Raw genomic sequence first — 13,793 nt, forward strand, 5'->3', positions numbered from 1 at the left:
GCCATGGGACTAAAGTAGTGTCGTGCATCAGTCCCTCCCATATTTTTTTTCACCTGTGCCTGAGCTCTGACGTTCCTCTGGGCGTCCCTCCTCTCAATAATAAAACATGACTGATAACAAGAAACGGCAGCCTTCCAAGTGGCTCCCTTTGTAGAAAATCCCCAAACACATTCAATTCAAATTTAAACAGCCACATTTGAAACAAAGAGAGAGATGTAGCCAAGGGCCCCCTACTCTGTTTTCTAATTGTCTCCAGAGACAGATCATGTCTCTTTGAATCTTTTTCAGCCCAGTCACATCAACGCACTGACGGATCCTGTCCTTTTCCATCAGGCTTAGAGCTTGCTTTCTTGGGCCTCATATAAGGTACAGCAGCATAATCTGGGAATTCAAATATGACTTTTGTGGTCTGCGGACCTCTCCGTGGGGCAGCTTTGCAACTTGGGCAAAGTTTTTGTGTACAACAACAGCAAAGCATGACAAACCATGAACTTGACGATGTAACTAACATCTCTCAACCCACGCTCAACCATTGTTCCTTCTCACTGGTTCTCTTCTGTTGTTTTAAGGAATCGTGGGGTTTTAGTTTCAATGCCATCGCTAAGAGAAAGTCAGTAAGTCTCTCTATACGTTTCCTTCAATGGTCAAATGACGAGACAAGGCTGCCCAGCTCACCGTGTGGCACGTTTGTGAAATTCAGTGGAGAAATGCATACAAAAGTTTTGAAAGAGGCAAAACATATGCAGGTAAAAGGATTGATTATTTGTCCCAAATAAACAACCTCCTGGGGGCCATCTGTGTTCTACACAAGCCTAAAACTACAATTATTAATCGAGCATCACAGGAAAAGTATTCAAACTTAAAGAAAAATGCAGACATTTAAAAGTGTTTTCAAATAAGGGAAAAGAGGGATCATTTTGAATATTTACAGATTATTGCTTTTTAAAAAATGTGGTAAGAATGAAGAAAGAACTGAACTGAGAGATTGGGGAACTGGACTTTAGTCTCAGTTTTGCCACTAGCTATGTGACTTCAAGCAAATTACTGAACTTCCCCGGGGACTTCATTTCCTCAACTGTAAAATAAGAAGGTTGGACTTCTTGGGATCGGAGGTCCCTGCTGGCTCTGAAGTTCCATACCTGTGCCCTGCATCTCACTGACCCTGCATCACGCAGGACACTGACTCTGACATGGTTTAGTTGAGCACATGTTAGGAGTGAGGCTCTATCAGTTATGACCTTTGTTATGCAAAGTGGCAGATCAGAGACCCGGCTCCTGTAACCTGTGCTTGGAATCCCTCCCACCGTGTGAGCTCTGCTGTCTGCACATCCGTAGCTCAGAGGCAGGGCCCAGTGTCCTACTAGGATAAGACTAGGGAGACAGGGCCAGGGACATGGTGTTGAGAGACTGAAAAGCACACTCCACAGTTCTGACTGTGTTATACAATGACAACTCCCTGCGGTCATGTCTGCCCTGTGGCAAACCAGTGGCTGTGGTGGCCCCTTCAGCATGAACCCCTCCTCCATGTGGGCCAGCTTCCTCATCATCACCCATGTTCTCAGGAAAGGCATTCCTTCTGGGTCTTAATTCATGGTGCCCATCACACTTGGAAACTTCCCATCCTCTTGATCTAACTTCCCTTCCCTCCCGCATGCTGGAACACTTCTCTGTACTCCTGGAACACTTGACATACACCGTTTCCATCATTCTCTGGATTTCTTTCATCTTGAACATTCTATCTCCTGTACTATGTCTTATACTATTCTTTCTTACCTGAGCGTAGTATATTTATAAATCCCATTTTAATTGAATTAATAAATTTTCAGGCTCCTCTTGAATAGTCCTCACTCTGATCTTCTTCATCGTCCTCTCCAGAAAGTTCTGTTCTATTTTAAATCACGTGCTTTTCACCCTAAGTAGAAAGACCATTTGTAAGTTTAATAAAAAAAGTAAAATGAGGCATACCATCTCAGAACTGGGGCTAAATCCACTTGCTAAAAGGCCTTGACAAAGATTGATAGTGCAATAGTCTTAATCATCAGTGGCATTCTTTTTAAGGGAATGCCATTTTATTCCTTATTGCCAAACATACGATTTCAAGAGAAATTGTTTAAAAGCTCAGAAGATAGGGTTTTGCATCAAGAAAGTTGCACTGGTGAGATTCTTCCCTTCCCTGGGATAATTTCCACACTGTGATCTCTTACTGACATGTAAAGGTGTTTTAAATGTTAACTGCATGTTCCATTTTCCACCCAAGTTTCTGTAGATAGAGATACAGCAAAGAGACGTCAGGGGACAGCTTCAAGCAGGGTCTCACAAGTGAAAACTTGATGGGGGATGTCCATAAGTTCAGAGTCCAGCCCTCAAGTTTGAAGTCTGAAAACTCAATTTTACCAGCCCGCCTAAAGCTCATTAAGCTCTCGGACGCAATCAAAGTAAGAAATGTGCGTCTACCAAACTCACACATCAAAACATCAGTTCATTTGGAGTGGGAGACGTGTATGGGAATTCCATCTGAATTGCAAATTCAACCATATTACTCCCCTGCTTAACATTTTCAATCCCTCCTTCTGCCTACAAACTGCTAATCAGGCAATTGCTGACATAACCACTTCCTACCTCATCCCCTTCGATACCACCCCTCACACGCAACCTACTAAATAATGTGACAGTTTTTCCCAAACACACAGTGCTCTCCAGTGTCTTCTTATAGTGCCCATGCTTTGAATATCTGGTTTGAATGTGCCCCCTGCCTCTTTTAAACATGATGTGAACCCTGACTTACCATCTTAACCCTCTATTACCACTTCTGATTTTTCATATTTAAGGGTAAATTCAGATATCCCTTCATCTGATAAGACTTCATGGACTCCCCCCTACCACGGGCTGGGTAAGGTGCCTCGTCTCCATGCTCCCAATCCACGCTCTGCTTTCTCTTTAACGGATTATGTCTCTCCACATTATGATTATATGTTGACTTCTCTAGTTTGTCCAACTGGACTATGAGCCCCTTGAAAATGTGCAACATCCTTTTAGCCCTGCAACCCAAGTGCTGGTATGGTTGGGACATCAGGGTACTTACAAATGTTTGAATGAAGAAACACTCCCAGGACTCTCACTTCTGGTGGGTCAGGGCCCTCAGAGTCCAAGTTTCAGATCCGAAGCTCGCTTGGTGAGACAGATTGAGGACAAGAGCTGCTAGATGCCTGTAACATCTATTTTTATCTAGTCAAGGGCACTGGGTGAAGAGCCCTTCTCTCCTCTGTAGATAATTTGTTAGCATCCCAGTGCCCTTTCCCCTGGATACTACTACTTCAATTACCCTCCGTTCTTGCTCTGCAGCTCACGTTTTTCTAGTCTTTAGACATAGTTATCGCAGACAGTCATCACTCATTACTTTATGAGCTTTGGTTTCTCAACACCAGTTGCGTTTCAGTACTGAGGCACCATGCTGGCCATCTTGATTAAAGTGAGAAACACTGTGGTCTTTTGTTGGGGTAGTTTTCTCGACTCTCCTAGACAGAAATTGAGTACTTAGTCTTATCATTGCCACACCCTTATCACCCTTAAGAAACAGTTACTTCTGCCAGTTTTACCTATTACATGTTGGTGCTTCTAGGGCCCGTTTTAGAGGCTGATTTCTGCCTGCTATGCCCTCTGTTTTGGAGACAGAATTCCAGTTCCTGTGCCCATCATTATTAGACGTGCCTCTTCGAAATAGCTGCCAAATTAGTCTAAATTTGCATAGTGTCTGGTCCCTGGCAGTAGAAAGGGCATAACTCTGCAAAGCCACTCCTAGGTTCCTATGCTCCAGAGAAAGTTAATCCTGGAGAAGGCAGCCCATGGCAGATCCTCGGGAAGGACGCAGCCTCAGCTGCTGGCTGATGGCACCATGGGGAGTTTCCCAGCTTGCTTTGCAAAGGCTGCCCAATCTTGGCTCGCCACACTGCTCAGATAGCCTTCCTAGGGAAGCTGGCTGCACTTCTTGTGTTCGTTTATTCTAAACACAGTGTCTTCTCCTCATCCCTTGATGCCTATTGTGTGGTTTAATTACTACCCTCTGCCTAGTGGTTGCCAGCATGATATACTGCGAGACCAACACACACAATGCGATGTGTGCTTGGAGGGACTGACAAGCCCAGCTTCTAAACCGGATTCTCAAAGGGAGAGACCAATGAAACCCGTCGTCGAGAAAGTGATAATTTCTGAGCCATGCAATTACACCCTTTAAAAAGTATACCTCTGGTGCACTATCCTGCCAACAGTTTACTGACGACGAGGAAACAAAACCAGCAGTTGATGGTAGAATGGCTATGGAAACCCTGTAATCATCTTAAAAATAGATTTATGTAGGGAACCTGGTTGTTAGGAGTGTGGTTTTACACTCTGTTTCAAAAGAAAAAAAAATCCCTCTTCACACTTTAGCCATTTTAATTTCTACCACAACATAGTGGGTATTTGGTTGGAGGAGAGGTGGGAGGGGTCAAGGAAGAGAGGAGGAACAAAATGTGTTGGTGGGACTTTTTTCTGTCAAACGCTTATCCTCAACTTACCCACCCACAGACACCCCCCCACACCACACCCCTGTGATTATGGGAACATCTCCCCACTGATTCCACCCACCAAGAAGCCATACAAGCAAACCTTGTTATCACAACTACCCACTCGCAAATAACCACTGATGGTTTTACAGCCATGACCCCATTTCCCTCTGTCCACGTACAGTAGTCTTCGGTACTTCCTCTCCCACTATGCATATACCAAACGTGCATGTAGATACCAGTCCTCCACCGAAGGATTGACCCACAGTGGAAACTGCAGGATGTGTCAGTGCAGATCCCCGCCCCCCTTTCCTGCAATTTACAAGTTAAAGGGATAAGAGCCTAATAAAATCAGGGAAGGTATAATACTTGATCAGGTGATGGCACAAAATACTTATCAACCCCAGCCCTGGGTGATTAGGAAGGCTGGCCTGAGAATTCAAATGCCATTTGCTAATGTTGTCAATTGACTGAGTAGTGTCTAATTGATTCTATGAGAGCTATGGGTACATGGAGAAGAGAATAAACTCTGCAAATAGATGATTTCAGTTCAAATCCAGTCTCTGTCATTAACTTGCTTATAAACTTGGGTAAAATAATTCTCCCTGTGCTTCATTTCTCTTATCTGTAAATTGGGAATTTAAATAGTACCTCAAAAAGTTGTCATGAAGATTCAATTAGTTAGAATATAATTATATGGCACTCAGAGGGAAGTGCCATTTAATAATATTTGTTATTGTTATTGTTTCTATATCAAGGTTCAGAGGATTAAGCTTACTGTTTGAGAATTTCTTATCCTATTTAGATAACTTCATGAATATTCAGAACCACGTGCTTTGGAGAACTTTATAGAATTCTTTGGAAAATACAAATACATGGCTCCAGCCGCTGTCCTGTCTGGCTAGGAAAATGACATCATATGATTGATTCAAAATGACAGGCCCATTGGTTTCCATATAGAAATGACCTGATGGAGTAGGAAACAAGATGGGGTGGGGGGGTTAAACTTAAAAGTAAAAGGAAAGGAAGAAATGGCATGGAATAGATGGGAGAGAAATTTCTTAAAAAACAATTCAAAAAAAAACATAACCAGGAAGACACAAATATTTTAACTAGCACTTAGGTCCGTAAACCCTATAAGACTCTTTCATCAAAGTTGAGCTCTTTAAAAAAAAAAAAAAAACTTAATCTACTATGTTTTCCATTAAAATTGTCCTTTGAACATTGTGTCGGTGTTAGAGATGTTGGACTATTTTACCTTCTGAAGAATCTGGAATTTGCCATAGTTCTTCGACTCCATATTCAAATTGGCTTTATCAGTAGATGATAAACTCTTTGCCAGCAGAGATCCTGCCTGTCTAGTTCGCAGTTGTTGTCACATTTTGTATAGTGCCCAGGAGGTCTTAGATGCTCAATAAATATTGATGAAATGAAAGAACGAATGATCGAGTAAATGAGTGAAGCCTCTCACTCAACATGTGTGTGATGGAACGAAGTGTTAATAATGCGGGAATCCACTGTGACTCAGTGGACACCCATTCCATGTCGAATCAGATGTGGGATCTTGTCCCAGCTTTGGCCAATACTGGCTCCATGTCATTTGTAAGTCATCTGAGATCGTTTTACAGCAGTGACAATACTAACTGGCCTCCCACAGCTACCATATGAGGATTACAATGGGCCAAGGTGGGTGAAACGCTTTGCTAACCATAAACCCAGGCACAGAGATGATGCCTTCTTTTTAACTGGGCAAACTAAGATCTCAGAAAGAAATTGGCTCACCATTGCTCAGAGCTTTAAGAAGAGAGCTTTGAACCAGGTGGTGAGCTCATTTTGAAGCCATCTTTACATAAATCGTAGGAAGAGAAACTTGAGAAATGGAGAGAAAGAGAAGAAGGTAAGGGGGGAAGGAGGAAGAGTTAGAAGAAAAGGGAGAGAAAGTATTTTCACCTTTGACAGCAGCTGTTCAGCAATGTTGAGAATAAACAGTGTTCTGGAAATCATTCTTGAAAAATGGACAGCCTGCCCTTGATTCTTTTTCCAGATCTCCTCAAAGGGTCGGGGCCGGGTATTTGGAGTGACTTTTCAATTAGCCAGCCCTCCAGAAGTCTGGATCCAGGCTGGGAGAAGCTTGCCAAGGTAGTGGCTTTTATCTTATTCAGTCATAAGGAACATGGAAATCAATTTTTCCCAATCTCAGTTATAGCTGGAAATCCATCCTTTTTAAGTCAGCAGGAAGATTAATCTATTGAATGGTTTTCAGGATTTTGCTGACATATAAACATTTTAAGAATACATTACATTTTTTTCCCTCCCTCCCTAGCACTATTTTAAAAATGAAGCCAACATGCCTTGCCAGCCAAGGGAAGAAAGATGGTCACACATTCTCTCCCCGAGAGAATGCAAACTCATTTTTTTTCAAAGCCTAAAGTACAAACTTCAGTTCATATTGGTCAGTGCCTTCCTCTCAACCAACTGTCCCAAATCATGGGAAAGTCAACTTTTATTACGCAGATATTTATAATTCCAAATAATTCAACTTAGGGGTTCCCACACACTAGATCGTATTCCTTTCCACAGTAACCACCACAATGAGTTGGTTGTTTTTCTTCCTTTAAAACTGAGGATGTCTGGAGAAGCCCGACCCATAGTACTTTTAGGTGGTATAAGGCTTAAAGGAGTAGTTTGCGGAAGGTGGGTTGTAGAATTCCTGAGATCAAGAAAGTCATTTCAGAGGTCAGAGATATATCCAAGAATAGTCTGTTGAGGGAATAAACAACAGGCTCCCCACACATATATTCCTAGATTTCAAATGCACTTAGATACTATTATAATATAATAATAAATAAATACCATGTAATAATAAACAAATAAATAAGGACTATAATAAATAGTATATACTAATATAATAAATAAAGCATTGAAATATGAATCTAACAATGAAAAATGTATACTATTAATTACACGAAATATGCAAAAATTGAAAAGTACCAAACACAAAGAACTTTTATGTATTTGGTCAAGAAATACCTAAAGTTACAGTTATTAATATAAGTGAGGGTCAGCCCCATCTGTTAGGTCTATCGGTGGGTCATCATACTCAAGAAGTTTTAGGAGCACTGCTGGAGAGTGCATTCATAGAGATGGGGGTGGGCTTGACTGATGTATAGCTGTCAAAAGGAAATAAACTCCAAGTAACAATTATGTCATGAGCTGTTACAGAACAAGTAATGGGGACTGGAACTGGGGGAGTGGACATGTGGCTCCCACCTATGGTCATAGGTCCAGTCAACTCTGTGAATGGCAGGGAGCCGAATGGACAGGTCTTTCCCATCTATGAAGCTGTTCAAAATATGGATACAAAGGTAGACATACCAAGAAGCTAATGACACTTAAGCTTCAGCGGCCCTCCCTTGCATTGTCCCTCCCAAGGCCCTGGGAAGGACTCTAGGAAAATGGTCACATGATGATAAGATTTTGTGAAATTTGCAAAAGTAAAAATTTGAATATCAATCAGTTAAGTCCAGTCTGCTTTCCACTCCGATACACTTCCCCTTTTGTCTGGTGTCCTTAGAGTAATTGTGGTCATTTGGGGGATTTCAGAAATTGAGTTAGGGGGTGTATTTAAACCAGATTTAGTGGGATAGATTTATGTAGTTTGCCGTCACTCCCTCACACATAGTTAAGGTACTGCTAACCAGCACAGTGCTGGAATGGCTTCCAGGACCACCCATACGGCTCTCTGAGCTGACCTACTTGTTAATGAAATGAAGCAGCAGGCTGGAGGTTTTAAGATGAAATAAGTAAATAGCTCCGTATCATAGCTAGAGGGGGAAACAGAGGAGAGACGAGGTTTGAAATGTACAGCATCCAAAGTTAGTCTATGTAAAAATTTCCCAATAACTAGACATCTAAAGTCGTAAGCAGAAGATTCAGTCCTCACCAACACGTGGTCAAGAGAGAAATCCACCCTTGCAAGGAATATACTTGGTTTTTATGCAGAGTATTTCATTCTAAAATATCCTAGAAGTTGTGTTTTTGTGAGACACGAATCTGCAGCAGTACAACAGACACTGTACATATGTGTCCACGGGTGAGGCTGTGTTTTACCACTGTTAATGAAAATCAAATTTTGATCAACCATGTTGAAGGAAATAATGAATTGTTCTTTTTATTTTCTAGTTAGAAAATATTACAATAATTGCTTTCATATGAAAAGATGATCAAAGAGATAGCAAATATCATTCAGGAAAAATTATTGAGGAGACGGATAGAGATTAACTCAGTCAATCAATAAAAATGTTATATTATGTTTTGTATTTTATTATGTTTGTGGTATTTTAATTTGCTAGGATTTCTTTTCTTATTCGAAATACGCACATTTATATCTAAGGTGGTATTCATAATTTTGCATCATTTTTCTTCTAGAAGTTTCCCTAAATTTTATATGCCTCAGGTTTCACAAAACCTGTATCCACCCCTGGGGAAAGGAAAATTTGCCCGCCTGTATCTTGATATAAATCGTATATAACTGTCATCTAGTTATATATTGTTAGGGTTAGTACAGTTGTTAAACGGCTAAGAACTCATCATGCTTTGAAGTCAGATAGACTTGAGTTCAAATCCATGTTCTACTTACCACCTGTGTGTCCCAAAGAGTTTGTCCACATGCTTATACCCTTTTTCCATTGTCTGTAAAACTAGACCATTTTTGTTGAGGATTAAATTACAATATATGTAAAGCACTTACTACTCTGCTTAGTATGTGGGATGCACTTAATAAATGTGATTGAGAGAGAAAGAGACACAAGCATGCAATTTACAGACACATATTTCTTAGTGAGATCTGCAGTAACACAGACACAGGAAGTACTCACCATGTGAGACCATTAAGCAGGGCTAGAAACACAAATGTCTGAAACGAAGCCTTGCCCACAGGAAGCATTCTACCCAGTTGAGAGCACTGAAGTTAATAACTTACTCCCCGGATCTGAACTGTTCTTTCTTTCTTTCTTTTTTTTTATGCTAAACAAATAGTAATTCATTGCAGGTCTAGTTTATTTTCCTCCACGTATACTTACAAGGGTCAGGGTAGGTTGTGTAAGTTGATAAATTGCATTTGTTTATTGGCAGGGCTGCACAAATAACATGCAAATGGTATGCAAAATGACATATACATTCACATCAACGACTCAGCCACTTATGGTAATAGCGCTCCAACCCTGCTCTGCCTCTGATTGAGGCGGTGTTGTTGTTTCATAAGTATTGATCGCACTTGACTTTTGCTGATGCAGCCAGACAGTTTGTCAGGAGATAGGCCAAAGAGACCCATCTCTTCAGTTTAATCTGTCCTTCATTCACCTCCTACATTTATGCTAGGACTTGCATCTATGGGTTTGGGGGTCCATCTATATTATACCATTGACTGCAGTATGTGTAACACAGATAATTTTTGCTTCCCGAAGTAGAGCGTATGCTATTCCGGTTGCCTCTGTTAAAGTTAAATGACACTCCTACTTGGGCCCCCCAAACCTAACAACTTAGACTGTGGGATGTAGCCAGATCATTCCTCATTACCCCCAGGGGGACCTGTAATGAAACCATATTCTTGCTGGCATCTGGCAGTCAACACCAAGTCTTCCCTCCGAGCACTCATCACAGGAGGAGGCAGTGTTCTCCCGGCCAGTAGATGGGCCCCGATCAGTCTCTCTCTCCATGATAAAACATGTCTGCATGTGACAATCATTTCTTTCCCTGGGAATGCAATGATGATGCGATTTCCAGGGCCCTGCTCTGGATGTATGAGTAACAAACCCACGATCCATCATCCACAATAAACTGTCTTCGTGTAGGTATTAATTTAGTCTTATGTAATATATAGAAGCGATTTGTTGGCTGGCAAGCAGAAAGCATGTGTTTAAGCAGGCCAGAGATATTTGGGCCTCTCCTGCACATCTTTCTGGCTGGATTGCATATACTGTGCATACTGATTGCTGCTTCATATTGGAGGCTATTTTCTGAAATGCTTTTTCATGGTCTTCATTACAACGCAATGCTGTTGTAGAGAAGAAATGGAGGATGGCTACGGCTAAACACGCTGGGGTTTTTAAACGTCTTAATTCACTGAGCAATCATGAGAATAAAGAACAAGGCAAATGGAAAGCTTTTTTTTTTTTCTCTTTAATGGTTTTGGAATAGATGCTAATTTTCAGGGGCTATTTATTAATCTGAATTTGGGCTCTTAAAGACCTGCTCATGCCTTTTGAAGGCCTAAGAATTTAATTTGTGCTTTGAGGAAGCAAGCTTGAAATAAAGCATCAGGCTCCTTTTTTCAATTCATAGTAGCTTCTATTCAGCTCAAGCTGACAAAAACATAATAGCGCCATGTATGTAATTTTAAATTTTCTAGTAATCACATTAAAAATATTTTTAAAAGGCAATATAAATTTAATAATATTTTTATTTAACTAAACGTATTAAAAATGTGTTTATTCCAATGTGTAGTCATTACGTTAGAATATATTTTATACATTAAAATGTATTTTAATGTACATGGATGTAATGAGAGAGTTAACATTCTTGTACCAAGTCTAAAATATCCAGTGTGTACATCAAAGCTCAATTTAGATTAGCCACGTGCCAGGCGCTCAATAGCTCCAGGTGGCTGGTGGCCACCATATTGGATAGCATGGCTGGAGATACCCACAGGCAGGTCCCCTAACCTACACTAACTCAAGGCTCCAATTTTCTCTTTTAACCAGAGAAGGATCAAAGACATACGCTATTGATGCTTTACAGATTTATTAATAAATGTCCATAAAATTGTTGAAAATGAGTAGACAATAGATCATAGACTGAGTATTTGACAGACAATTAGAGCAATAGGTTCTACTTCTGATCCCACTGCTATTTAGAGATGTGATAGAATTCAACTTGCCCCCTTATAAAACGAGGTTCCTCATCTAAATAACTTACTAGTTCCCTTCCAAGTGTAAAATTATATCTTTCATTTTTTGAATTATTAGTCTATCTCATTGTTCAGAGCAAGAACAGAATGGTTCCTTCTCCCCGTTGTTACGACTGGCTGGGTTGTAATGTTTGAAGTCTTGATTTTCTCGCTTCTTCCTTGTAGAGTCTGTTTCTCAGATTGATGTGTCCTATCCTCGGGAACTTTATCCCTGTGCTGAACTTACTTGATGTTTTCTTTTCCCAAATTTAATTCTTCAGCCCCTCCTTATGATCTCTTGGACCTCTCTGAACACTTTTCCCCTTCCTTGATGATCCCTGTGGGCAATTAATATGTCACTCCCTTTTCAGCTTTCCCCAGCCATGTTTTCAATATACACTCATTTCCTGCCAGCTCCCCTCATCAGCCAGGTCCTTGCTCATTTTTCACAGCTGTCCTTTGTGTCCCTATTCCAGGGAGGAGGTACTGAAGTTTGGACCAGAATGTGACCCCTCTCCCCACCCAACTCCCTCATTTTATATTTTACAGGGAGAAGACAGCTTGTTGGCTAGTAGAGAAGGGTGGATATGAGCTATTGTTGATTTCTGCCTTCTGTTCCCAGGGCCTCCACGGAGAATTGTAATGTTTCTGGATACTCTTTTATAAACTCTGCCTTTCTCAATCTCGCGGTCCTCCAGAGGACACCTCTGTGTTCACACTCCATCAAGACCTGGCAGAGGCCTCCCAGATCCTGCTGACGTGGGGTTGGAGGAAGACACCTTCTAGGCCTGTGCTGCCCAATATGGTGGCCATGAGCCACAGGGGGCTCCTGCACACTTGAAACATAGATAATGGGACTGAGGAAATAAGGTCTCAATTTTAACCAATTTTAATTAACGTGCATTTAAAAACTGACCGTTCATTCAATTATTGGAAAACATTCAAGAAGGTCTATAACTACTTGGGTGTATGAAACTACTTTTCCCTTATAAATTTGATGAAACCTAAATAGATATCAAGTATTTCTGATAAAATGGAGCATTTTCATGGAGATGTTTATAGACATAAAATATTCACAGGATTTCAAGTACTTTGTAGAAATAAAAGTAGAATATCTCCTTAATAATTATGTATATGCGTTACATGTTGAAATGATAATATTTTGGATATGTTTGATTAAATAAAATATTATTAAAATGAATTAGACTTGTTTCTTTTAATTTTTTGAATATGGCTACTAGAAAATTTTAAATCTTGTATGTGGCTCTTTTATGTTTCTAGTGGACAGGAGTGTTCTAGGCAAAACTTCTCTGGATTTCTGAATCTTCTTTTTACTTTAAATTATTAAACATGTTAAGTATTCTGTATGTATTATTTCATGCAATCCCCACACCTATGCTTAAAGCAGATGTATTCTCCTTCTACAGAGTAGAAAGAGGCTCAGAAAATCTACATAGATTTCTCAAAACCTCACAGTTATACTTAGTAAGTGACAGCACTGGATCTGAATTCAGGCAAGTTTGGTTCAATTCAGCCCAAATTCTTTTCATTTCACTGTGCAGCCTTAGACCCTGACATTCAGATTCTGATGCTTGTCTGTCTGGAGCTGACCAGATGCCCATGAGTGCATCAGATGCCCACTTCTGACAAATAAAACAATAACCATTTTTTTTATCTTTATAAAGTTTTCCATATTCATAATCTCACTTGATCAACCTTCATTTTATGGATGAGGAAGCTGACAGGTGACAAGAGTCAGAATGAGAATGCAGGATTCCTTTTTCCCTTTTATTAAGAATTTGTGAGCAAATATGGTGTATGTAAAGGGAGAGATGGTTGGACATATTAGGAGGGCCAGGTTTAAGGCAGAAGAAGGAAAGAGAGTTTACTAACAGAGCTCGAAAGACTTTCTTACTGGTGCTTCAAAATCTGAAAAAAAGGAGGTAAGAGCATTCAACATTCCTTGTTTTTCTTCTGATTCTTCACAGGTGACTATTGACAGATATGTTCAATGGACTTTGTATATGCTAACATTTCTCAACCTGCAGGTCAGGACCCACTGATGGGTCATGAAATCATATCAGTGGTTCACAATAAGTATTTTAAAATGTAAAATAGAATGCAATAGCAAGTATCAGAGTGTATCTCATATAATAAGAGTAAATATTATTTTATGATATTCTATCTTCAGTTTCGTGTGTATAAGTGCATGTGTTGCAACAAAAACTGTATTTCTTAACTGTGAGTGACAGTAAAAATAAAAAAACAAGTTGGAAAACACAGCTGTGTGCCACCGGGACAATCAC

At 40.3% G+C, this 13,793-nt stretch overlaps 1 long non-coding RNA gene across 2 annotated transcripts in view; it reads right to left on the minus strand.

The window, feature by feature from the left end:
* Positions 1-13,793, minus strand: part of LOC116658673 — an 89,178-nt gene that overhangs the window by 39,568 nt on the left and 35,817 nt on the right. For both annotated transcript variants that reach the window (XR_004313911.1, XR_004313910.1), the window contains one exon: positions 1,774-1,912. This is a non-coding gene — a long non-coding RNA (uncharacterized LOC116658673). The remainder of the gene's footprint in view (positions 1-1,773; positions 1,913-13,793) is intronic.

Source organism: Camelus ferus, chromosome 21 (genome assembly GCF_009834535.1).
Source record: "Camelus ferus isolate YT-003-E chromosome 21, BCGSAC_Cfer_1.0, whole genome shotgun sequence".
NCBI lineage: Eukaryota > Metazoa > Chordata > Mammalia > Artiodactyla > Camelidae > Camelus > Camelus ferus.